This window comes from Schistocerca nitens, chromosome 3 (genome assembly GCF_023898315.1).
Source record: "Schistocerca nitens isolate TAMUIC-IGC-003100 chromosome 3, iqSchNite1.1, whole genome shotgun sequence".
NCBI lineage: Eukaryota > Metazoa > Arthropoda > Insecta > Orthoptera > Acrididae > Schistocerca > Schistocerca nitens.
In genome coordinates this window covers 913,183,995-913,210,735 of record NC_064616.1, presented here as the reverse complement: position 1 = coordinate 913,210,735, position 26,741 = coordinate 913,183,995, and the positions used below count along the sequence as shown (strand labels likewise).

Here is a 26,741-nt window from a genome sequence, read left to right as displayed (position 1 = left end):
AAATAAACAACATTTTTACAAGATTTTTTTAGCGAATTTAGGGGCTAAGTGTTACCCCTTTTCCTACTGTGCCCAAATTGCAAACAACTATTTTTTTTTTTAGTAATAGAACCAAAATAAGAGTAGCACAGATAAAATTTCAGGTCTGTAAAATAAGGGCCACCGTAATCCACACAGTTATTCTGTTCCAATTTCCCCATTCTACTATGTATCACACACTATTTACACTGCCTGCAAAAGAGGGAGGATACTGGTGCCAAATTCCTACCCCATTCCCTTGCTGTCTGCCTCTCCCCCTTTCTCAACCCTTAGACCACTTCACTCTACAGAAAGATGAATCTGTGTCCTCTGCACACAACAATATCTTCAACATAAAAGTTTAGGCTGGAATCATGACAAGCTAGATTTTAATTTAAAATATGTGTGGATACTTGCCTAACCAGTTACATTGGAGAACAAATACTGCAACATAATCAGTTTCCTGCATTTGTTTATGTGAATTCCACTCTCCATGTGATGTCACCATCAACAGAAGTTGGAATTCCAAGAGATGTCACCCAACCACTGACAAGCTTGAACACCATCATAAAAGAAGAGTCATCTCCTGGTGGTATTAATCCTTGAAAGCTTGAGTTTAACTACCATTTGATGTGGTCTGAACACCAAGAAGATTTTATACAAGGATACCATCACAAAATACTTCAGCGTCATATACTGCCTCGGACTGCATTACACATCAGACACACACACTACAAGGATATGGACAACACCAAACACACTCCACAGGTACCTTGGGGAGGATCCAAAAAGTAATAAGATGAATGTCTGAGCGTAAGCACCATAAGATTATGGCTTCTTTTTGAGAGGCTTGGAGTGACGTTACCACTCCCTAGTATTCTTTGAATGCTTGCAGTTTGATGGAGTTTGTGGTAGTTTGTTATCTCTCTTGCCATGACTTCATAACACGGTGTTGCAAATGTGCCCTTAGGTCAGTGCTCAAAGTTCCCAGATATAACCATTGTTTTGGCTCCTTAGCCAGCCTGTCATAGAGTCAACTGCCTGGTGGGCCCATGTCACTGAGTGTCTAAAGGAAAGTTGTGGAGGTTCCAGCACTGTGTGTGTCTTAAGAGTAGATTATGGACATTAAGAAATCAGTATCTTTGGTGAGTAGTATAGTTGTATTGCCTGCAGACCACTCAGGGACTGCATGTGAGAAAGTACTGGGTTGGAAGAGTTCTGAAGTGTTATAGATCTCTTGATACATAGCAGTGAGATCTGTCATGTATATGCTGCATGTATTTGGTAGTGAGTGTTGCTCATGGCTGCGCATGTTCATCTAGGCATAGCCAACATGACTGTTGACCTGTCTTTGTGCACAATTCCAAATTCCAAAACATGAATAATCATTAAGGATGATGTAGAATATGCATGGGTTGTTGGTGGCATTATGGTTTCCCTTGAAACCATACGAAATTCATACTACTGGCCAGAGGACATACCACACAGGAGATCATGATGTGGTTTTGTTTACACGGCATGCTGAGAAATTTGAGTTTGAATGAAACGATAAGTTTACTGGTACCAGTCAAGAGGTCCTCAAAGTTGCATGTCAGCAGGTCTGCCTGTTCAGAGATGATTCACAAGTTGTTGCATACTTCGAGGTTGGAAAAAGAGTAGGATAACAAGGTTGTTCAGACCTCTGGTTTATCGTGATTGCATAACTGACAGTAGTTGCCAGCAGTTGTTAGATGACCACTTCTACATGGAGACTGTCAACTGCATTTGCACAAGAGGCTCCAATTGCTAGTCTTACTCCATCACTATTGTGTACAGGGTGAAATAACTGATGTATAGATGGTAATGCTAAACCGTAAGACATGCATCCGAAGTCCATTCCATTCTCCTGGAGGTGTTGCTGAGGCAATAGAGCATTAGGTTTCCTCGTCAAGTTCGTCTTTAGTTGGCATGGTAACTTGTCAGTCTGTTGTAAGATCTAAATAGTGGAATTCAACTATTTGTAGCAGATGATCTCCTAAGTTAGGCACAGGGTGGGGCTGTACAAACCTGAGTCTACAGAATTGTATTACACAGGATTTTGCTTATGAGGAATGATACACACGATCATTAGCCCAGTCATGCAACTTCTGTATGGCATTCCATAGTGTGCAATGATTTACAGCTGCAATATAAGCAGTAATAACCAACGCAATATCTGAGAGACTTTCAGTTACATCACAAAGATGGTAGCACTCAGTAGTTAACACATTCCAGGGAACAGGGTCCCACAGTCATAAGTATTAAGGGTTGTACCCAGTTGGATACGAAACAGTCTACGAGATAAAAAGTTTTCACTGGAAAAAATTGGCAGGCAGCCCAAGAAAACACACTTACACAGTGTGGATAAAATGCTGAAGAGCCGCGTTGTGTCATACACATTTTGTAGGTCAAAGAATACAGTGATCAGTTGTCAGGCTGTGTTAAGGCACCATGGATCACAAATTCTTGGGACAGATGGTCAGCAGTGGACAGTTTTTTGGAAACTATAATGGAATTGAGAAAGCAGCTCATCAGATTTCCAACACCAACAGTCATTTATTAAACACTCTTCCCAATAATTAACCTGAGCTGACTGTCAGAAAAATTGGTCTGTAATTATCTACGTTTGCTGCTTCTTTTCGTGGTTTCAAGATGGAGACCAATGAGAAGCAATTATCCTCCTCCTATATTCAACTAAAAATCTCTAGCATACTTTTATTACTGCTATTACTGATGTGCTGTAGTCTTTGATTATGTATTTTGTCAGGCCATAAGAGAGTATCCCACATAAAATAAATGTGCTATACCTTTCATTTAGAGGACGTTAGAAGTTGGTAGGTATCGAGAGAGGAAGAATAAATTGCTGTGCTCTGCCAAGTGTTAGTGATTTGCAAAGGCAGTACAGTAACTGCTAGGCACAGACACTCCAGCAGTGTGCTGCTTGAGGTTTTGCTATATGTGAGGCCATGGGGTTGGTATTAAAGTCTCTACTAATAGAGATGCTTGAGATTCTTGCTGGCAAACAACAACCACAAATGTGGCAGAATTTAGCCTATATTAAAGAGAATAGGGTATGAACCCTCATAGAAGACCCACATTGTTTCCAACATTTATTTTAACATTTTTTTAATTACAAACTGTGATCTCAACTGGACTCATTTAAATAAAATGAATCATCCACTGACAGGTGATGTTTATGATGTTGAATATTTCCTCTATGTTCTGTAATGCCTTAAGCTACTTCTTAAGAGCACCATGGTAAAGGTTTCCATTGGGGAGGGTCCAAAGATAAGTGGATTGTTGCATCCGCAGTGCGCACCATAGTAGCAGTAGCATCTCATACCACATCATCGATTGCTTCCTCCTGCTCAATGTCAGTCAGCACCTTGAAGGTGTAGACCTGTCAGTTAGTGGTTCTAAGAAACTAGCACAGTACAAATTCATTATTTCTTTGGTCTGGTAGGGATACTATAATTGGGAGACTGTCACTCTCACAGAGGTATTTGTGAACATCCTATTGTGTTGCAGTGGTAAGTATTGGACTGCAAACTGGGATATCTACTGTTGAGCAAGTACCATGGGCAATGGTAAAATATGTTGCAGGTCCTATGTTTAGCAAGCAGAGTTCACACAGAGTAGTCTTTCTTGCAGTTGCCCTCTACTGTTCTTAGTGGTACTACCCCATTAATGTTTCTGAACACTAAAATCCCATAACAACATAACAGGTGGGGGTAATTGTTGTTCCACAAGCTTGCCTTCTCTTGGTAAGAAATTTGAGAGCTGGGGGATCTTGGTACTGTTACTGTCATAAGTTACAAAGGTCTGCTAGGTGCCGATACTGACTATTCCATTTCCACTGAAGTAATGTTAAAAAAGGGAATTGAAGACAATGAGGAAGAAAAGGCATGTAGGTCATTTTACTGGTTGTTTCTATACTTCCTGTGAGGATTGTGTAAAACATATGGGCTTATCTGATTTCAAGGAGGGTTTGGATCTGAGCAGTGCCAGATCAGACTCTGTTTTTCTTTTCTTTTTCTTTCTTTTTCAGTTTCTAATTCTGAAGATGATGACAACTGGGCCATTCTGTGACCAACACCTGAAGCTTTTTCTATCACTGTCAGCTAGCATTGGGCCACAGACCTGCTCTCTTTTGGAAGGGTACCTCAGTCGGTGTCCCCCTATGTACTGACATCAGAGGACGTTGAGATTTCTCCAGCTGCACATGTGTGGAGGCATCTGTTGTTGCCATGAGTTTGGAAGCTGAAGTGGTTGGTATCTTCAATTGGAGATGAGTAGCCTGACTTATTATACGGCTACGGCCACAAAGAGAAGATATAGGTAGACACTGACCACTTTTTTGGATGGGAGATTAGATATGGTGTTTGCAAACTTAATTGCTATGTTGAACGGATGGAGCTGTTCACATTTAATTCTCATCATCAAGAAGGATAGTCACTGAATGTTTTATACTCATATTTTCCTTCCTTCCTTCCTTCCTTGAGTACAGAGCAAGTTGGCGAACAGGAGAATGCTGTCCTGCACAATTAACACTCTTGGGTATATCTTTGTGCAGTGCTCTTCCACAACTGTCACAAGCAGATTCAGCAGTGGATCAGGAGGACATGTGTCCAAAATGCAAGCACTGAAAACATTTCATAGTCGGAGGAACCTAAGGTTAAATAGCACATCTGCATAGTGTTACCTTAACCTTTTGGAGTAGGATGGTTCCTTCAAAAGTAGGTATAAAAGCACCCATATCTATCTGATTGTCCTCTGGAGCTCTCTGGATACAATACACAAAATTGACAACTACTCATTTTAGGTTGGCACATTATTTGTCATCACTCTGAATCTCTATGGAATATGATGTCTTAAGTCATACTGAGGCTTTTATGTGGACTGATAGTGACTGGGCCCCCAGTTTATCATTACTTCTGCAAACCTGTCCTCCAGATGTTCCGCAAAGTATAATGGGTGTCTGTGCCATAATTACTTTCTGAATTATAGCTGCTAGCTCCATCTGCTAAGATGGCAGGGTCATTTGTTTCCATAAGTTTGATATATTTCATTTGGGGGCCATCTACTCTGATGTCACTCTCTCTGACAAGAGGTTCTCCCCATGCACGCAAACCACTTTCAGCAATGGTCACCTGGCACAATGCTCATGGCCTGGAGTCCTGGGGGCCCAGGAAAGAGTGGCAGCACCTGTTCCAAAGCTTCCACAGGTAGTTTACTGATCAGACATCAGTAGTACACTCTCTGCACTGCCAAAGGCGCATAACGACCTCCATGTCAGGATGGCAACCTTGTTGGATTTGTGGTGCATATTTTAGTTCACATGGTTAAGGTGTGCAAAAATCTTCATCCAATGCGGACAGCGTGTCTTTCTCAGGTGGTCTATACTGCTGTACAATTTAGAAAAAAAGGGAAGGGTAAAGTCATGAAGGGCCGAAAAACCGTATATTATATGAGCAATACCTTGTGGTAGTTATGACAGAATTAAATTAAAAGAAAGTGCTAATCACAGCTATGTTGTCAACATGAGAGCCTGCCTAAAGGGAATACCACCTTAGTTGCATCTTACGACATGTAGGAGTTACCACGAGCCTATTCTAACCTAGGCCTTGCAAGGGAGTGTTTACAGGACAGTCATAGTTTAGGCAGATGCCAGACTGAGATTCATTGGTAGAATCCTCAGGATCCTCCATCAACACTGTAGTAAGCAGCTTACAAAACACCCATTCAACCAATACTTAAAGACTGCTCATCAGTCTGGAATCTGTACCAGGTAGAGGAAATAGAGAAGAGCCAATAAATATCTGCATGTTTTGTTACAGGTTCATTTAGTAACTACAAAAGCCTCATGGAGATCTTCAGCCAACAATAGTGGCAGACATTGCAAGAGAGGTGTTCTGAAACAGGGTATAGTCTACTGTTAAAGTTCTGAAAATTTATGTTTCTTGAAGAATCAAACAGTGTATTACTTCCTTCGGTGTATACCTCACCAAAAAACATGAAGATAAAATCAGAGGGATTGAAGCCCACACAGACGCTTACCAGCAACCATTCTCTGTCGAACCTTATATGACTGGAACAGGAAAAGGGGGAAATGACACTGGTACACAAGGTACTCTTCGCCACACACTGTTCTAAGGTGGCTGGCATAATAAGGTGGCTGGCAGAGTATAGCTGTAGCTGTAGACTTGCCATACAGAAATGGAACTAGTTGAGCGGGGGGAGTGTGTTTGTGGGGTAACGGACTAATCAGTGAGGACGACCGCAACAGCTAGCATAGATCCTTGTAGAATGTCATTCTCTTGGACCCATTTATGCACCAATTATAACTGAAAACTGACAAAACAAATCAGTAATGATCTTCAAAAGCCTCGGTCATAGAGGGTGAGTAAAACGTGACAGCATCAAGCAGTGTTGTACTCCTTACATAGGTCAAAAAAGACTGCTATGACATGTCGGGTTTCAGAAAAAGCATATCTGATTGCCGTTTCTAAACTAACTAGATAGTCAGTTGTTGATCATACCTCCCAGGAGACACACTGATAGGGTGCCAGAAAGCTCCATGACTCAAGAACCCAGCATAATGATCAGGCTAGCATTATTTCAAGCAATTTGCACAGTACGTTGGTAAGGCTAATCAGTTGGTAGCTGTTCATGAATATTAGGTTCTTGTCCGAATTAAAGACTGGGATGATGATGATACAATCTCATCATTGGGAAACGAAAACACCTTCTAAGCAAATACTATTGAAGACCCTGAGTAGATGGACCCTTTGAGTAACATTTATATGTTGGATCACCTGGCGATGAATTTCATCAGGGCGTGAGACTGTATCATGTAATGATTCCAGAGCCTGCAGCAGGTTTATTGATAGGTTCATTACGAACTTCCGTATGATTGGGCGGGGAATACGAAGATTTCTTCAACTTATCATTTATGCATTCCAAAGAAGAGGACACTGACAATGTAACAAAGTGGGTCACAAGGTGTTCACCAAGGAAGGATGCATCAGCAAAAATACAACCCTGAAAGAAGAGAAAAGGTACTGCTGGCAGCTTGGAAGACTAAGGAGCTTGGCCAACACCTGCAACGAAGTGGCACACATTCCCAAGGCAATGTACTGCTCCCAGCATTCCATCTTACCAGATTTAATTTGGCAGTGAGACTCAGTGCAAAGCAGCTTAAAAGTGAGGAGGATGCTGTTTGAAGAATGTTGCTTGAGACATTTTAGGACCCTTCAGCAATCCTGAACCACTGTTGCAAATGTGTTTACTCTGCCATGGGACTGGTCACCGGTAGAGGGGCACAGTAGAAAGGGGAACAGCAGCTCCACAGCTCCACAGCGGCACAGGTTATCTCGTCTACGATGTCTCCCGTAACCTCGACCAAATCTGACAGGCGGGGGGGGGGGGGGGGGGGGGGGGGGGGGGGGCGGGGCAAATGTGACAGCAGAGGTGTACAACCTGCCAGGTGGCTCTTTGAAGAGCCCAAAATGGTAATTGATCCATCAGGTGCACACAGGGGAGTGACAGGATCATCAGCCTCTGCCACAAAGATTGTTGTGTTGCGAGGACCGGAGTGGTGCCACAAGACTGGGGAATTAGATCTTAACATCGACAGCTGAAAACGTGACATGGTGGCACTGAAGTGGGTAGGAATACCATAATTGAGGAGACATTGCTCAGGATCAGAAAGCAGCTGGTCAATCAGAAGGCCACTACCAGACAAAGTGGTATTTACCCTCAGGGGATGGTGCACAATGAAATCCTCAAGTAGGTAAAAAGGGAAGGTGGAGGGAGTTTGTGAATTAAGGTGGTCACTTCCAGATAAGTATATCCCCTGCCAGGAGGTAAATAAATGCTACATATGAAGATTGCTGGGGAACTTTTGCACTCTTACAGCTATTGCTTCCAACATGGTACAGAGGGGTATCCACTCACTGATGACATCGGGACGAAACAATGCACAAATCCTCCAGATGCTCTCTCAGTTCCAGTACAGTTCCAACAGAATGCACAGCAAACTTTAAGAGTTGGGGAACAGTCATCAGTGAATTGGGTGTTTGAGAGCTATACAAATCACAGATCAAGATGACATTAGCTGTAGTTCTGGCAGGTGACATTAATATCCACTGCAATTCCACTGGAGGTTGGGAATGTCCAGGTTAGACACAAAGCAGAAAGGGAGAACAGGTCACGCCCCGGGATCACTGTCACCAGTGGTGGTGGAAAACACCAAATAACATCAGTTCAGAGTTCGAAAGAATCGGGGGATCTGGTGCGCCTGGGGTCACTGGAGTAACCTTACACTGAGATTTCTTCTTCTTCTCCTTCTCTTTCATAACTTTTGTCAGTAGTAATCCCTCGAAGGGCTTGTCTGCTGTGGGTGTAGGAACAGAAGAAGAGCAGGTAGCACTGGGACCCACAGCCTAACGCTGCTTCAGTCCTGGCTGGTACTGGGCCTTTTATCCGAGGTGTTTGGAGAGGGAGCTCATTCACCAATGGACAGTGGAGGATGAAGCTGCTTCTCCATTTGGGTGTGAGTATGAGACTTCCACTGATGGTACGACAGCAACCATCAGATGGGAGGCCTATCACCCCTGGTCAGGTTTATTTGTGTTGAAGGAGTAAATATGCCAGATACTACCGATTACCTGGCCACAGTAGTGGCAAAAGTCAGTATCATTGAGGCTGGATACCAATGATGGTATTTTTTTTGAGCTTCAAAATGTGAGAGATGATCTGTGACCTTCAGTTCCTACATTCTGCATTTGTTGAGGTAGTCAGCACACTTCGGGGATTGGGCAGCGTGGCATCCCCACATCTGACACAGGTAGGTGGCAATGCAGTGAAGCATGAAATGGCTGGCCACGGTCTCCACAAATCAGATCGTATGTACACTAAACAGAGGGTGCCCAGAGCACTGGCATGTAAAGCATCACATTGGGGAGGGGTGGGTGGGAAGTACAACTCCACATAACAGCAGTAACACAATTTTGACCTTTCCTGGAAGCAAATCATCCCTAAAATGAATGATGAATGTGTCAGTGTCTAATTTATTGTCTTATTCATAACAATTAGCACTAAACTGCTATCTATTGCGAGATACTGCTGGGACAAACAGGACACTGATTGTTTCATGATGGCAAATTCTGCCATGATGCCACTTACTCCAAGCAAGAGCTTTCACAACAGGCACCATCTAGCCACAGCAAAGGCCACCTGGCAGAATGGCTGTGTCTGGCATCTTGGTCCCCCAAAATGGATAGGCATCTACTCTTCGGCATGAACAGTTGGAACTGCTGGTTGTGAAACAGAGTAAAATAACTTGTACAGGCGGGCATCTGATACAGTGATCACATAGTTTGCATAGAGCTATTGGTGTCTGATCCTCAGTGGGGGGGATACCATCTTCCACCAGGAAATTGTCTGTGAGGGCTGTAAGGGAGACTCGAGTTGCCAACCATCACTGTGGTGGACAGATCTAACAAGTACTGTACTGATGGTGCTGCTGACCCATAGGCAACACATCCATAGTCCAGGTGGGACAAAATCAAAGCTTTGTCGAATTGCAGAAATGTGTAGTCTGCTTCACGGAAGGTGTTGCAGAGAAATCTGAGTGTATTAAGTTTCCTCATGCAATGTGCCTTTAGCTGGCATACATCTGGTAATCTTGTTAACTTATCAAACAAAAGATCTAAAAATTTGAAATTTTGAACAACTTCAAGTAACTGGTTACCAAGGCAAAGTTTTGGGTGAGGAAGCACAGCACTGAGTTGACAAAAGTGAATGACACAAGTTTTCATGGAAGAAAACTGATACCCATGATTCAGGGCCCAGTTTTTCACTTTCTGTATGGCTCCCCAAAGATAGCACTCTGTGGGGGCATATTGACAGAGTTGTGATTCAAGAAAAGAGTGTCCACACACAAGACAGGGAGACTGTGGGTCCCATGGCAGTTGCTATGACACTGATTACAAAGTAACAGAGAGTTATGCTTCTCTAGTAGGAAGAAGGATGGGGGCAGCTTTTCGTTTACATATTGGTCAGTGAGACTTGAACTTATGCTGACCAGGAACAGTGGGAGGGATAGGAAATTCTGTATAACGATGGGTAGGCAAACTCAGAAACCCAACTCGTGCAGTGTGGACAGGATGTGATAATATCAGATGATATTGTATGCCTTCTGCAGATCAAACAACACCAGTTATCGGTTATGTGGGAACACATTGCACACGTCAGGTTTCAGGCACATCCATTGGTCTGGACTGATCACCTGAGAGCTGCATTCAAATTTAGATTTTTTTTTTTTTCCTGGCTTCCAGGCATCAACACAGCCATCAGTTGAGCATTCTTTCAAACATTTTACACAGCCCATTTAGTTGGTAATTAGTCAAAATGTGTGTCTCATTTCCTGATTTCAGTATAGAAATAATTCTCTCCCACCAATGAGAGGGAGATTTCCCTTCTTTTCAAATATGATTAAAAACCCTGAGGATATGTTTTATGTTGTCATTGATAAAGTGTTCAAGCATTTCATTGTTGATTTTGTTAGGTTCATGGGCTGTGTCTTGACACTCTGCTACAACACTGTGGAGCTTCCATTCACTAAATTGAACATTGTATGATTCGAGGCCTTGCACAAGGAAGGATAAGGAGTTTCACTCCACCAGGTTTTATGGTTCATGAATAGTGACATTTATCAGTAACCAAGGGATCAGTACAGATGTCAACGTTGAAGGAGATGCAAGGAACTACTGTGGACGGCTGTAGGCTGCAAATGGAGTGGAGTTTAGTTCATACTTGCAATGAGAGGGTGTGCCTCACACAGATGATACATACTGTTCCCAACACCCCCACTTTCTCCTTTTTAATAAAAACTATGCTTTCACTGACATCCCTTGAATCTTTTTCAATGTCCCATAGAAGGATGGTGCTTGTGTTACTGTGTGTTACTGCAGTGGCCTCCTACACTCTCTGATAGTCACATTTATTTCTTATGACCACCATGGCATTGATTTCCAGTGGGGAGGGTCTGAAGACAAGGATATCACTGCTTCCACAGCATGTATAATTGTGTCAATAGGATCTTGTAGAACTCCTTTGATATCCTTCTTTTCATTGGCTTCAAAAGTTGCTTTCAAAGTGAAAGCTTCACAGTTGGCTTTCCGAAGCAGCCAGTGTAGTGCATATGCCATTGTCACTGGTTTGAGAAAGAAGAGAGTGATAGGAAAATGGTCACTGTTACGGAAGTCCCCATGGATGCTCAGCTGCATCAAGGGTGAGATGCTCAGGTTGCAGATTGTAATGTCTGTGGCCTATTATGTCTTGTAGGCCGAACTGAAATGTGTTGTAACTTCACTGTTAAGGGGCTCCGGAAAGGCTCAAAATCATGAAAAGTTCAATTTTTACTTTTTTGCGTTTTCTGAATCTGCAGACTATTACCTTTTAATAGATATATAATTTATTCAATTCCGAAGACTACAACTATTTTTAAATTTTTTTTGAAATGTGTTCTACATGGGCGTGACCCACTGTGGCGCTGTTAAACTGCTGTCAAATGGTGTTATTATTAACGTCCGTGTTCATCAGGTACATTTTAGTGATGTGAGATAAAGTATGTGTTGTGGCTAACCTGTGATGATTCAATATATATCGCTGGTGTGATTGTCGATTGTTTCATGTTTATTTACTCTGTCGTTATCTCGAAAATATTCGTAATTAATTCTGTTTCTTGAGTCTCTGTTTTGTTGAAGTATAATAATGAGTAAAAGTAAAGTTATTAGAAATCCTCTGAAGGCTTTTAAGAAAAGGAGAAATGTTGGAAAGCCAAAGGTATGTGTTATTACTGTAAACAATAAAGACGATAACCAAGTGAGTGAACCTAACCTCTCAAGTACACCTGCCCATAGCAGTCAAAGTGGGAAAGAAAATACTTCACAGAAGAAGCTTGGTTCAATGAGTGAAAACTATGAATGTTTTATGGGCGAATCAGATGTGAATGAAATATTTGATATGTCGGTTCTCAAAGGAATTTTTTCAAACTGTGTAAGATGTATTCATTGTAGTGAAGTTGGTCTGGAACTCTCCATAATAAAGCACGTAGGACTTGCTAGTGAAATACAACTGAAATGTGATAAGTGTTCATACATGACCACCTTTTGGAACAGTGTTGCAGTAACTGCAACTGAAGAAAATGGTAGCAAAATCTACGAACACAACATTAGATTTGTTTATTCCTTGCGTTCAGTTGGTAAGGGTGCTACTGCAGGTGCAATTTTCTGTGGCATCATGAATCTTCCAAATCCCCCAACCAAGTTTACGACCTATAATAAATTAATAGGGTCTAAAGTAGAACATGTCTGTATAGAATCTATTAAGAACGCTGTGGAAGAGGCAGTAATGGAAAATAATGGTAACAGAGATTTGACTGCAGCGTTCGATGGTACCTGGCATAAACGGGGACACACATCTCTTCATGGTGTAGTATCTGCGACCAGTACGTATACAGGGAAAGTTTTAGATGTAGCAGTAATATCAAAGTATTGTAGATGTCCACAAAAATATAAAGGTACACATGAAAATAATTGCAAAGCTAACTATAGTGGCAGTAGTGGAGGAATGGAAGTGGCTGGTGTTGCCAGTATATTCCAGCGTTCTGAGGCGTGTGATAAAGTGCGATATGTTAATTACCTTGGTGACGGTGATTCTAAAAGTTTCAAACATGTTCAAGGACTGAAGCCCTATGGTGATGATGTTGTAGTGCAGAAATTTGAGTGTATTGGACACGTACAGAAGCGAATGGGAACAAGACTTCGGCGACTGAAAGCTTCGTACAAAAAACAAAAACTCAGTGATGGTAAAGGGTTGGATGGGAAGGGAAAGTTAACTGACAGTGTAATTGACAAAATACAGAACTATTATGGAATGGCTATTAGGCAAAATACACAAAGTGTCGACGAAATGAAGAAGGCTGTTTGGGCTCTTTTTTTTTCATACTTCTTCAACCGATGAAAATCCCCAACATAGCTTGTGTCCCAAAGAAGAAGACAGTTGGTGTAAATATAACAAAGGATTGCTAACTGGTGAAGTGTACACTCATAAGCATAGTCTGCCTCATGCAATAATGGAGGTGATAAAACCTATTTTCAGAGACTTAGCAGCACCTGAACTGTTGAAAAAGTGTATTCACGGAAAAACTCAAAACCCCAATGAAAGTGTAAATAGTGTTATATGGTCGAGAATCCCCAAGACTGTATTTGTTGGAATAGAAACACTTCACTTTGGTGTGTATGATGCTGTTGCCACTTTCAATGATGGCAACATTGTAAGGTGCAAGGTATTTAGAAATATGGGAATGAAGATAGGTTCTAACATGGTACGAGCGATGCTTGCTTTAGACAAGAAACGCCTTCGGGCTGCAGACAGGGCTGTAAAGAGTCTAGAAATACAAGCAAGAGTAAACAGGAGGAGGAACAAGAGGAAGCTGGAGGAGGAGTTTGCAAAGGATGAAGATAATCCATCCTATGGACCTGGAATGCACTAAAAAGTTAATCCAATCTTTGTTGCTCGATTCCCAAAACTTTTATTTTCTCATACTAATTACATGTTTTCTAAGGATCTTTCAAACACATTTGTTTCAAACTTTCAGTAAATGTTACACAGTACCTTCTGCATAATTTAACACAGCCTTTTTCCAAAAAACTGTATATTTTTGAATATATAAATAAATAATTGCAAAAAAATGTTGTGAATTTTCATTACAATTGAAAAAAAATCATCTTTAATAACTGAACTAAAATTTTGTAAACTCCCTGTGTTAAGTTGTAGCCCATATTCCAATAAATAATCTGTAAAAAGTTCAACTTCCTACCTCAAATACTTTGTGAGGAAAGATGTAATTTATAAGCGTTATTTTAACATTGCAAGTATAGGGCGTTCCGGAGCCCCTTAAGTAGGCATACTTCCTTTTTCTGCTGCACAAAGAAGTGTCGACACTGAAGTTCTCTAGTAGGAAGAAGGATGGGGGCAGCTGTTCCACTAGGTCCACCAGCCCGTTATATGGCATGCATCTGTGTGGAAGGCAGGTAGATATTACGGACTGTTTCTCTGATATGTGAAATGGACTGGCCAGCTTCCAGTATAGTGATGATTGGTTGGTTTAAAGAGGGGGGGAAGGGACCATACTATGAGGTCACTGGTCCCTTGTTCCTAATAAAACAATACCACAAGTGTGATAATGAAACAGATGAGACATATAACACAAAACGGAAAGAAAGGAAAAACCACAAGAATGAAGGAAAGGCAACAAACACTAAAAGGAACAAAGGAGGACAAGAAAACAACAGAGACGCTGGAAACAGAAGAGAGTAAAACAAGAGAGCTGATTACAGTGGTTGGCTGACCACGAGAATAAAAAGGAGAAGCCAGCCACTGTGCAACACATTAAAACCTACACCTTAAAAGCACTAGAGTGGAGGACACAGAGGGGCAAAAGACATGCACTAAAACTTAGATCAAATGATAAAACCCACCCTCACGAATAAAACATAGAACTAAATCAGCCAATGAGGCGTTGTCAGATAAAATGAGCGGCAATGAGTCTGGTAACCCAAGATTTCGTCGCTGGGCAGTCAAAGGGGGACAGTGCACCAGAATGTGGGCCACTGTCAACCGGGCTCCGCACCAAGACTGGGGCCGGTCTTCACAGCGCAAGAGGTAACTATGGGTCGCCCAAGTGTGGCCAATGTGGAACCGGCAGAGGACACCCGATTCCCTGCAAGAGGCCCACATGGAAGACTTCCACACATTCATAGTGTCCTTAATGACACACAGTTTGTGGTGTGTACTGTTATGCCATTCCATCTCCTAAAGCCAAAAAACCCTACGGAGTAGGTCAGAATGCAGGTCAGGTTCAGAGATGCCCATCTTCAGAAGTGGTTTCCACGTAGCCTGTTTGGCCAGCCTGTCGGCACGTTTGTTCCCTGGGATGCCGACGTGTCCTCGGGTCCATACGAACACCACTGAACGACGGGATGGACGCTACCAAATGATGGCGAGGGTAGCATTGGTTGACAGCTTGTACGCTGCTCAAGGAGTCAGTATGCAGAAGAAACGATTCCTTGGGGCATGAACGGATATACTGAAGAGTATGAGATATGGCCACCAGCTCTGCTGTGAATACACTGCAACCATTGTGCAAGGAATGCTGTTCAATATGTCCTCCATGGACATATGCAAAGCCAACGTGAGCATCAGCCATCAAGCCATCGGTGTAAACCACTTCACTTCATAGCCTTGGTACTTGTCAAGAACCGAGAGGAAGTGGCAGCAGAGAGCCACAGGTCTAACTGAGTACTTAGTGCCATGTGAAAGGTCCAACCGAAGCTGCGGCCTAAGTGTACACCATGGAGGTGTACGTGAATGGACCTCAAGTATAGGTGGTAAAGGCAAGGACTCCACTTAGAAAGAAAGGATCGGACACAAACTGCAATTGGAAGCCCTGAACTGGGCCGGCAATGTGGGAGATGAACCACTGTGGGTGGAAAAAGGCGACAGTGACTCTGATGCGCAGGAGAACTACAAACATGTGCTGTATAACTGGCCAGCAGTTGTGCACACCTAACCTGCAATGGAGGCACTCTAGCTTCCACAAGCACGCTGATCACCGGACTCATCCTAATAGCTCCAGTCACTAGGTGAACACCACAGTGGTGCACTGGGTCGAGTAAACGCAATGCTGAGGGTGCCGCCGAACCATAAACCAGACTCCTATCATCAAGGCGGGATTGAACAAAGGCTCTGCAAAGCTGCAGCAGCGTAGAGCGATCTGCACCCCAGTTGGTGTTGCTCAGGCAGCGGAGGGTATTGAGGTGCTGCCAGCACTTCCGCTTAAGCTGACGAAGGTCAGGAAGCCAAGTCAGTCGGGCGTTGAAAACCAGTCCTAAGAATCAATATGTCTCCACTAGAGTGAGTGGATCGTCATTAAGGTAAAGTTCTAATTCTGGATGAACGGTACGACGCCGACAGAAGTGCATAACACATGAAATTGTGGCTGAAAACTGGAAACCATGGTATAGAGCCCATGACTGCACCTTGTGGATGGCTCCCTGTAGGCGCTGCTCAGCAACACCAGTACTGGTGGAGCAGTATGAAATGCAGAAGTCATCTGTATACAGAGAAGGTGAGATGGACGGCCCTACAGCTGTTGCTAGACCATTAATGGCCACTAAAAATAGAGAGATACTCAATACAGAGACCTGCGCGACCTCATTCTCCTGGATATGGGGGGAACTATGGGAGGCACCAACTTGGACACGGAAAGTATGAAGCGACAGGAAATCCTGGATAAAAGTCAAGAGTATACTGTGGCAAGGATATGACATCATCAGGTTGTGTCATACGCTTTTTGTACATCAAAAAAAATGGCAAAAGGGTGTTGGCGTCTGGAAAATGCTGCTCGGATGGCGGACTCTAGGGACACAAGATTAACAATGGTAGAGCGACCCTGGCAGAAGCCGCCCCGACATGGAGCCAGTAGGCCACGTGACTCCAGGACCCGACCCAACCCAACTGTTGACTCACCATACGTTCCAGCAGCTTACAAAAAATGTTAGTGAGGCTGATGGGCTGATAACTATCCACATAAAGCGGGCTTTTACCAGGTTTGAGCACTGGAATGATGGTACCCTCCCACCACTGCGATGGAAAGACTCCATCGCACCACATCTGGTTGAAGATGATGAGATGTCGCTTGTAGTCAGATGGGAGATGTTTAATCATCTGGCTATGGATCCGATCAGGCCCAGGAGCTGTGTCAGGGCAATGTGCATGGGAACTGAGGAGCTCCCATTCTGTAAATGGGGCACTATAAGATTCACTGTGGCGTGTAATAAACGAGGGGACTTTCCCTTCCAGCTGCTGTTTGAGAGTGCGAAAGGCTGGGGGGTAATTCTCCAACGCAGAGGCTCCAGCATAGTGTTCAGCAATCGCGTTTGTGTTGGTAGATAACAGGCCATTTATGTTAACACCAGGAACACCTATTGGGGTCTGGTACCCGAAAACACGTTTAATCTTTGCCCAGACTTGGGAAGGTGACGTATGGCACACAATGGTCGAGACGTATCTCTCCCAACACTCCTGCTTCCGTCATTTGGTAAGTTGGCGAACGTGAGCACGGATCCATTTAAAGGCTATGAGATGCTCCAGGCAAGGGTGCCCCTTATGCCGCTGTAGAGCTTTTCGACGCTCCTTAATTGCTTCAGCGGCTTCCGGCGACCAACGAACCAAGGGATGTCTTTCGCTGAGGGCACCCAAAAGAGCGAGGGATCGTGTTTTCTGCCACCGAAACGATTGTTGTAGTCACCTGCTCAACCATCGAATCAATGTTCCCATGTGAGGGAGATTCAACGGTGACAGCAGAGGTGAAAGTTTCCCAGTCTGCCTTGTTTAAAGCCCATCTGGGGAGGCGTCTGTGGGCTTGATGCCGAGGCACTGACAGGAAGATGGCGAAGTGGTCACTGCCACACAGGTCATCATGTGCTCTCCAGTGGATAGATGGGAGAAGTCCTGGGCTGCAAATTGATAAATCAATGGCCGAGTAACTACCATGAGCCACACTGAAATGTGTGGTGGCCCCAGCATTTAAGAGGCAGAGGTCAAACAGACAGTAAAGCTTCAGCATCTCTGCCTCAGCCACTAAGCACGGTTCCACTCCACAAGGGGTTATGGGCATTAAAATCCCACAAAAGTGGGAAAGGTTTAGGGAGTTGATCAATCAGTGCAGATAATACATTCAGGGATACTACACCATCTGGAGCAAGATATACATTGCAGACAGTTATTTCCTGTGTCACACTTATTCTGACAGCCACAGTTTCACGAGGGGTTTGAAGAGGCACAGGTTCACTACATACTGTGTTTAGTACATAAAAGCAAACTCCACCTGACACACATTACGGTCGTTACAGTTCCTGTAGTATCCCTTATAGCCACGGAGGGCAGTGGTCCGCATTGCTGGGAACCAGGTTTCCTGGAGGGCAATGCAGAAAGCAGGTGTAAAGCTTAACAGTTGCCATAGCTCAGCCAGGCAGTGGAAAAAAAACCGCTGCAATTCCACTGGAGGATGACGTCATCGTGAGACTGGGAAGGGCATTGAACATTCAATGAGGCAGTTTACACCTCAGGGTCACCTGCTGCCACCATCTTCTTGCCTGAGCAGTCTATATCCATTGTCTGAGGGTCCGGCGAGATCTAAGTTCTCTGTGGACGTCAGAATCTCCACCTCATCCACAGACACAGAGCTTGGAGGTAGCAATGGTGTGGGTGCCACCGCAATTCCCTTGGTCTTGGTGACCTCTTTTTGGATTTCTCTCACTGTTCCTTGGGTTTCCCTGGCTGGGAGAACTTCACTGATTCAGTCTCTGGGACTGAGGATGAGCACGAAGCCCTGCGACCAGCTGCTTTTGGGCTCTACTGCCACTGGCGGGTGTCATCTTTCCCACTAGCAGAAACATGGGAAGGGAGTGACCCAAGGGACCCCTTCATAGCAAGAGCAGCCGAAGAAGTTTTACACTTCTCCAGCTTAGAAGTAGGGACGGATGTCCCCGATGGTTGGGGGGGTGTTGCTCCTGAAGTAGGTGGTGCAGGAGCAACAGGGAGGGAAGTGCCCCCCACCATCAAGGGGGCAGGTGTAGTCTTCTGGCTCTGAGAGGTCACTGGGGTTGGCAGAGATGATGGTGCTAGAACTGTTGTAGTGGCAGTGTAGGACGATGTCAGGCGTTCAAATTTCCTCTTAGCCTCAGTGTAAGTCGATCGGTCCAGGGTCTTGTACTCCATGATTTTCCTTTCTTTCAGGAGAATCCTGCCGTCTGGCGAGCAGGGTGAATGGTGATCTCCACAGTTGACACAGATAGGAGGTGGGGCACATGGAGTATTGGGCATCCGCAATCTCGACATGTGACGCTGGAAGTAAAGCGGGAAGACATATGACCGAACTTCCAACATTTAAAGAAACGCATTGGGAGATGGATATAGGGTTTTACATCGCAGTGGTAAACCACCATCTTGACTTTCTCGAAGGCCAAGATGAAGGCACTGGTGGCAACCTGATTATCCCTCGAACCCCGGAGGACACACCTAACGAAATGTACACCTCGCTGTTCCAAACTGGTGCACAGCTCATCTTCGGAATGCAAAAGAAGGTCCCTGTCAAATTTGATACCCTGGATCATATTTAAGCTCTTATGAGGCGTGATGGTTATAGAAACATCCTCCAGCTTGTCACAAGTGAGTAACGCCCATGACTGGGCAGAGGATGCAGTTTTGATCAAGACTGACCAACATCTCATTTTGGACAAGCCCTCCACCTCCCCAAACTTGTCTTCAAAATACTCAACAAAAAAACTGAGGCTTCATCGTCATGAAAGATTCCCCATCATCTCTCTAACATACTAGGTACCAGGGCGAATAAGAGCCACTGCCATCCTTAGCCTGACGTTCCTCCCACGGTGTGGCCTGGGAGGGGAACGATTTAGGATCGTACTTCTGTGCATTGAATTGAGCCTGTGAACACTTACAGACTGCTGGTGTTTGACCACCAGCAAGAGATGATGTACTATGCTTCATCATGGGTCATCCACCCTGATGCCACCCACTCCGACCAGGGGCCCTCCCCACGGGTGCCACCCAGCCACAGCAATGGCCAGCTGGCAGGATGGCCATTGCTGGGAGTCCTGATGCCCCAGGGGAATGGGCATCTAACCTTTGGAATACGAGGGGAGTTAACAGCACAGGCATCATCAGAGTGATCCCTGTGTGGTCAGGGGGCTACAACCAACAGGGTACATGGCAGTCCCACCACAGCGGACTGGCTACCGTGCTGGATATCAGGTGCAACCAAGCAAACAAGTCCATTATCATCGGCAGTGCAGGAAACGATACTGCACAGTTGATAGAAAAATATGCCCCCAGGAGGGTGACCTCGACCAACAGTTGGAGAATGAGCAGAGGTGCAGATCCACGTCGACGAAGGATGCAATAGGTCTCTGTGCATGATGGACACGATGCACTATGTACGGCGCCCTTCCCCAATTGGCTCGCTCTTCGGGTAAATTTTGAAAAATGGAGGTCAAACCCTACAGGGAACCATCACATTCCACCTGCTCATTGAAAGTGTCTCACTGTATGAGAGTGTAAGCTCCTCCAGATGCCCTACTAGTATTAATCTGATTTTTTACTGTAACAATTGTACATTTTTAATTTTTAACATTAGGGTGTTGAGTTTCTGAGAACTATGTTTCCTGAATTGACAAACAGACTGCAAAGTAGCCATCAGTTGATGGAGTTCAGCCAGGTAGTGATAGTAGCCATTACCATTTCATACAAAGACATCAGATTGGGATCTGAGAAAGCTGTGAAGGGGAAACCGCACTATGAATTATTTTGCTGTTGATTCATGCTCCACTGAGGTGGGGACAACAACAGGTAAACCAGAACAGGTAAAGCAGAATCTGGTTTCACATTCAATGTCCTTTTTGTCCCTGTGAGGTTTCACTTTATGCAAGGATTTTCCTGTCTTGACGTCTGTGATAGAAGATGACCACTCTTTTTTATGAGCCGCAGCCTGGGCTCTTTCAGCCATTGGTCGGTGTTAAGACTGCTGGTCTGTTTCCCTCTGGAAGGGGGCCACCTTGGCAGGTGTCCTCTCCCCTGCTGATGATGGAGGAGACCGAGGTGTCTCCTGTTGCATTGGTGGGGTGGTTACCACTGGTGCTGTGGGTTTGAGGGTCAAGAGAGCTCATGTCATCTCCCTTGACTAAAAACAAGCTTTGAAATGTGGCTAGTGAAGGAGTTGGTTTTTGAGACCTCACTGTCACAGTGTTAGGTGAGGATTTTACCACAATGTTTGCAAACTTTGATGTCATGTTAATTGGGTGGAGTTGTTTGAGTTTTTTGATGATGATTATGATGATGATTTGAGGTGATGGGTGCTCAACATCGTCGTCATCAGTGCCCAGGCGAAAATTCAGCATGCCAATCTCATGGGTGGGGATGGAGGCTGTCCCCACATGCAAGGCACTTGATAATGCATTACAGTCTGCCACCCTTCCCCACCAAATTAGGGATGAGCCCTGACAGTTCACAAAATTTCACCACTCTTGTAACACTGAAATCAGTATTGGCAAGGATGGTGGGTCGATGTCCGTTGTGACTGAGGGCTTCCCTGATATCAGTACATAGGACACACATTGCAAAAGTATGTTGAACTGAAAATGGCACACCACAAACTGCACAGAGTGGTGGATCCTCCCACCAGAGGAGGAAGTCATGTGTTAAAAGGACTATGTCTGATGTGCAGCCTGGTAAGCAGAACCTCCTTCCAGCAGTGAGGCTGACATTAAGTCCGCCGTACCTGTGTGGACAATTTGAGTGACTGCACTTTGCTTTCTGTCACCTGCAACCATTCAGTCTCCCACTGATGCATAATGTGTGTCAGAAAATAAGATGATGGCATGCAATGGGATGGGACACTGACAGACATCATCATCCCAACATGCTTCCTTGGCTACTTTATCGGCCATGTCATTTCCCTGTAACCCGATGGGGCAACATACCCAGCAAAATACCACCTCCTTGCCATGGTGTTGGAGCCGCTGTAAGTAGTCATGGATGAGCTCAGTCAACTGGTCTACTGGATACATTTGGTGAAATGCTTGTAGTGCACTAAGTGAGTCAGAACAGACAAGAAACCTAGTACGCTGATGTTTGTGAATCCTCTCCAGTGCCATTGTAATGCCATACAACTCCAAATCATAGTTTGTAAATTATTCCGGAAGACGCACTTTGAAAACCCTATTCAAGGAAAACAGAGGAACAACCAAGTAAATTCTCTTGCTGGGGTCCATCTATACAAACAACGATAAAAGTGTGGTATATATTTAAAATGGAAGAAAACGAAGTTGTAAAAACGTCATCTGGAGTAAAAGTTTTCTTGTACCGTGTCACACTTAAGATCACTTTGGGCCTCTCAAGACACCAAGGCAGTAACACATTCCATCCCTGGCTGTGCATTTGGAGGTCTGATAGATCCAGATCCTCGAAATAGTCAGTAGGATATATCCCAAATGGCTTGGTTGCATAGGGCCGATTCCTGAGCAGCCGTTCAAAGTTGGGTTGGACCACTGCACTAAATGCCAATGCCTGATGAGACACTGCGATTTTCAGTGCCTGTCGAGCCAAAATGATATGTCACTGAATCCAGAGTGGTGATTGGTCAGCCTCTGCACATAGACTCTGAACTGGGCCGATTCGAAAGGCTCCAGTCGATATCCGAATGCACTCATGATGAACAATGTGTAACATTTGAGGTAGGAAATATGGACTGATCCATAGACCACAGTGCCATAATCTAAATGTGATTGAATAAATAACCTATAAAACTGCAGGAGGCGGGACCTATCAGCTCCCCATGCTTTTCCACTAAGGCACTTCAAAATATTCAATGACTGGAAGCCCTTTGTTCATAGCATTTTCGGAAGTGGGAGCCAATTTAATTTTGAGTCAAATAATAAACCCAAACGTGCACAGTTTTCTGAAAACGTAAAATACTGTTTTCCATTGTGAGCACTGGTTGGTTAAACCTTCGATGAGCACTGTTAAAATTGACACATGTAGTCTTCTCTGGTGAGAACTGAAAACCAGTTGTACTGGCCCAGGTTTCTGGCCTCCTAATGGTCAGCTGTATCTGCCTCGTCGTCATTGTAAGATCCGAGGAAGAGTAGAAGATTGCGAAGTCATCCAGAAACAAAGAGCATTTGACAGGGCTCCTGACTGTGGAGGAAATTCCATTGATACCAATGGCAATCAATGTGATACTGAGTACACTGCCTTGGGGGACCCCATTCTCTTGAACATAGTGTGCAGACAAGGCATTACCAACGCAATATCAGAAACGCCAGTCCTCGAGAAAGGATTGGATAAGAAGTGGCAGACGTCCACGTAGTTGGCAAAGGATGTTGTATCTCCAAGTAGTGTCATATGCTTTTTTGAGGCCCAAAAAACTCACAAACCAAATGGTTTTGGCACAAGAAGGAATCCTGTATTGCCGCCTCCAGTAGAATTAAGTTGTCAAGGGTGTAATGGTAGCACCTGAAACCACACTGGGACCGGCTCAGATGACCTCGAGATTCGAGCAGCCAGACGAGGCGGTGGTTGATCATGCATTCAAGAGTCTTATCCACATAACTGGTCAGCACTACATTCCGGTAATTGTTAGGGGTGCTACGGTCCTTGTCTGGTTTCCACAATGGAATTAATATTGCCTCCTTCCAAGTCGTGTGGTACTGTCCATCAAACTAGATCTGATTGAAATAAGAGAGGAGCTGTCCTTCCAATTCAGGCCACAGATGGTGAAGCATGACATAATGAATCTCATCATGTCCTGGAGCAGTGTCTCTGGCCACAGACGGAGCTGATTCCAGTTCCCACATGGAGAATGGAAGGTTGTAGATTTCTTCATTATGCGAGAAGAAATGGAGCTTCCTCATCTCCGCAGTCCTACCAAACACCTGAAATACAGGAGATTGTCTGGATGACACAATGATTGTAAAAAAGCGTTCAGCTACCATATGGAGATGTGTACTGCCCTTGTCTGAAATCTGCCTCATTGATTCTCGAACTTGTGCTGTGGAAGTGGACCGATTAATGGAAGTCACAAATTCCTTTCAGGAATCCCTCTTCTGTTCCTTTATTAATCGCCTCACATGTGTTCTCGCAGATCTGAAGGCGAGAAGGTTTTCTGTAGTTGGACTGTGTTTGAAGATCCACAGAGTTGTTCGTCTCACTCTGATTGCCATGCGACTGTCGTCACTCCGCAAACGTATAGACTGTCCGTCATTCCACCAATGTACAGGCTGTCATGTGAGGCGGTTACCAGACAGGGGGATGGATTCTGCGGCAGCCCGTTGGCTCTCAAGTGATATGGGACACCACCTCTTGTGCACAATCCTTTTACTCAAAAATAGCCTGTTGACTGTACTGCAACCAACTTGCCCTTCAAATCATCCATCTTCGTGGTCTCCTGTTGACCACTGTCCAACTCAGCAGATGGACAAACACTGGGAAGCGGTGACTAGAATGTGAATCTGTAGCCATGTCCCACTTAATTGAGTCTGCAATAGCTTGGGAGGAAAAACAAAGATCAGTGGCTGAAAAAGACCCTGCAGCTGTGGGAAAAGTGTGTCATCTGACTCAAATTCAAAAGGCAGATATTCTCAGAATGGACGAGTCGCCTGATCATTTGACCCCTGAAGCAAGAACTAGCCGAGCCCCACAGCACATTATTTGCAGTGAAGTCCCCCACAAGGAGGACTGAACACAGGAGTGCTGAGAAGAATTCTGTCAGTGCGTCTGTATCCAAAGTATCATGAGGTGGAAGATATAAAGAGTACACTGGGATTTTAAATGGTGCTAGAACTTCCATGGCAACTGCCTATATGGCCGCAGTAAGAGAGACAAGAGAGGAGTAGCATCTGTCATCAATGAAAACAGCCACTCCATATTTGGCCCTTTCTCCAGTAATATCGTCCTCCCTGCAGGAGATGGGGGGGAGTAACCCCGTAATGCAGGTGTGTCCGTGACTTTAAAATGAGTTTCTTCTAAGCAGGTGCAAAACGGTTTCTCCTGGACGAGGACCTGAAATTCCACTGCAACACAGATGTCCCTGTGGCAGCCATTGATTACCAATGGTTGACCTCGTCTTTCTCCCTCAGAGGCGGTGATTTACCCAGGAGGTCAGGGAGGACGTTAGCCAGTTCCTGGCACTCTGGTTCCTCCAATTGGAAGTCCATATCCTCAAGAGCGTAGTTCCCATCTGACGAGGAGAGAGCACACTGACCCAAAGGTTTAACTGCCACTTTCTTTGACTCTGAACGAAATTTTGGAGGATGCTTTTCCGTACTTAAGGGAGAAGTTGGTTGCTTGGGTTGAGGTGATGGCTTAGTAGACTTCTGACGGTGGGCAGAGATACGTGGCTTCGGTGGTAATTCCATCACCGATGACTTCCCAATGATTTCTGGCTCAAGAGTAGCATTTTCCCCGCAGGTAAAACCGACAAGTGCATGTGCTCGTACTTGAATCTGTGGCCTGGATTTGTGTGGAGGTATCACACTTGGCAATTAACTTTTTAAGGGCCATTGCAAAAAAGTAGCAAAAACCAGAGGTTGCTTTGAAATCTTTGTTTAGCTTCCCCATAGGGTATGTTTCTCGTGTCTTTCAGCTCCTGAATTTTCCTTTCCTCGTTGTAAACCGCACACTTCCTACTCCATAATGGGTGATCCCCAGAGCAGTTTATACATTTCAGAGGAAGTGTATAAGAATTGCCTGATTCATGAGTTGAGCCTCCACAATTTCCACACACAGCCCTCCCATTACATCCCACAATGGTATAGCCAAATCTTTGATATCTGAAGCATCACATTGGGTTAGGAAGAAACGGGTGAGCCTTAATATAGACATAGCCAGCAAGGATGTCATCAGGTAATTCTGGAGTACTAAATGTTAGGAGAAATGATGTAGATTCTCCCAACATGCCATTGACTCTCCTCATACAGTTCTTCACTTCCGTGATGCCCATATTTTTCCATTCTTCACATAACTCTGCGGGGTTCATCTCTATTATATCAGAGCAGGTAACCATGCCTTTACTAAAGTTAAGGGGTTATGCAACTCAGCCTCGACTCGGCAGTCACCTAAGGCCTTACATCCCAGAAGCTTAGATACTTGTTTTGAATTAGCAGTTTCAACAAGAATTGTTCCATTACAAAGTCCTTTGACACTTTTTAGGGATCCAGCAATAACCTCCAATGCCTTGTGAATATAGAAAGGGGAGACCTTCTCAAAGGTTCCCCCAGTTCTCTTGATTATAATAAACATGTTATTGCACAATAATGTCCCATTACTATGATTCGGAGACTTCTTCTCTGAAGGACTGACCAACAGAGCTCTCTTTGATGAGTGGGAGTAAGTACTACCTGACGGTACATCCATCCCGTCGACAATAGCAGTTTGATGAAACCATTCCATAGGGATCCCATGAGATGCTAGTGAAACAAATGTCAACCCCGGTAGAGCCATACAGCCTGAGCAAGTCTTCTACAACTTAGAGTGGGGGGGAGGGGGGGGAGCAGCAGGTGCCCCAGAAGTTGCCTGCTAGAACTTTTTTTTTCTTTTTTCTTTTTTTTTTTTTCTCACAGTCCAGGCGGTGAAGCCAAAGCCCCCATTCTCCCAAACACACAAAATTCCACCGCCGCACTGCATGGTGGTCACTGAAGCATGCCCGGAGATTACGGTGACAGAGGAGTGGTATTCTGGGCAGTTGACACATGTAGGGTGTTCAGAATTACAGGGTTGTTGGCAAGGTCTGCCTTCAAGCATTGTCCTTATACATGCTCCACAGGTATGTTCAGCAAGAGAGAATATGTACAAAACCTCAGGCACCTACACTATCTCATAGGTTCAGGTAAGATGTTTCCATCGAATTTCAGGATGAAAACTCCAGGTCCACTCTATTATCCTTAGGTCTTCCCTGAATGTGAAGAACAAAATGTTCTCTGTGGCACTTGAGAGTAGCTTCTTCATCTGTCTGTAATGTTAGGTCCCAATGGAAGATGAGACCTTGAATCTTGTTGAGA

The 26,741-nt window shown here is 44.5% G+C and overlaps 1 protein-coding gene across 1 annotated transcript in view; it reads right to left on the bottom strand.

Annotated features, from left to right (window-relative positions):
- Window positions 1-26,741, bottom strand: part of LOC126248972 (UBX domain-containing protein 4-like) — a 145,198-nt gene that overhangs the window by 77,281 nt on the left and 41,176 nt on the right. The window lies entirely within an intron of this gene.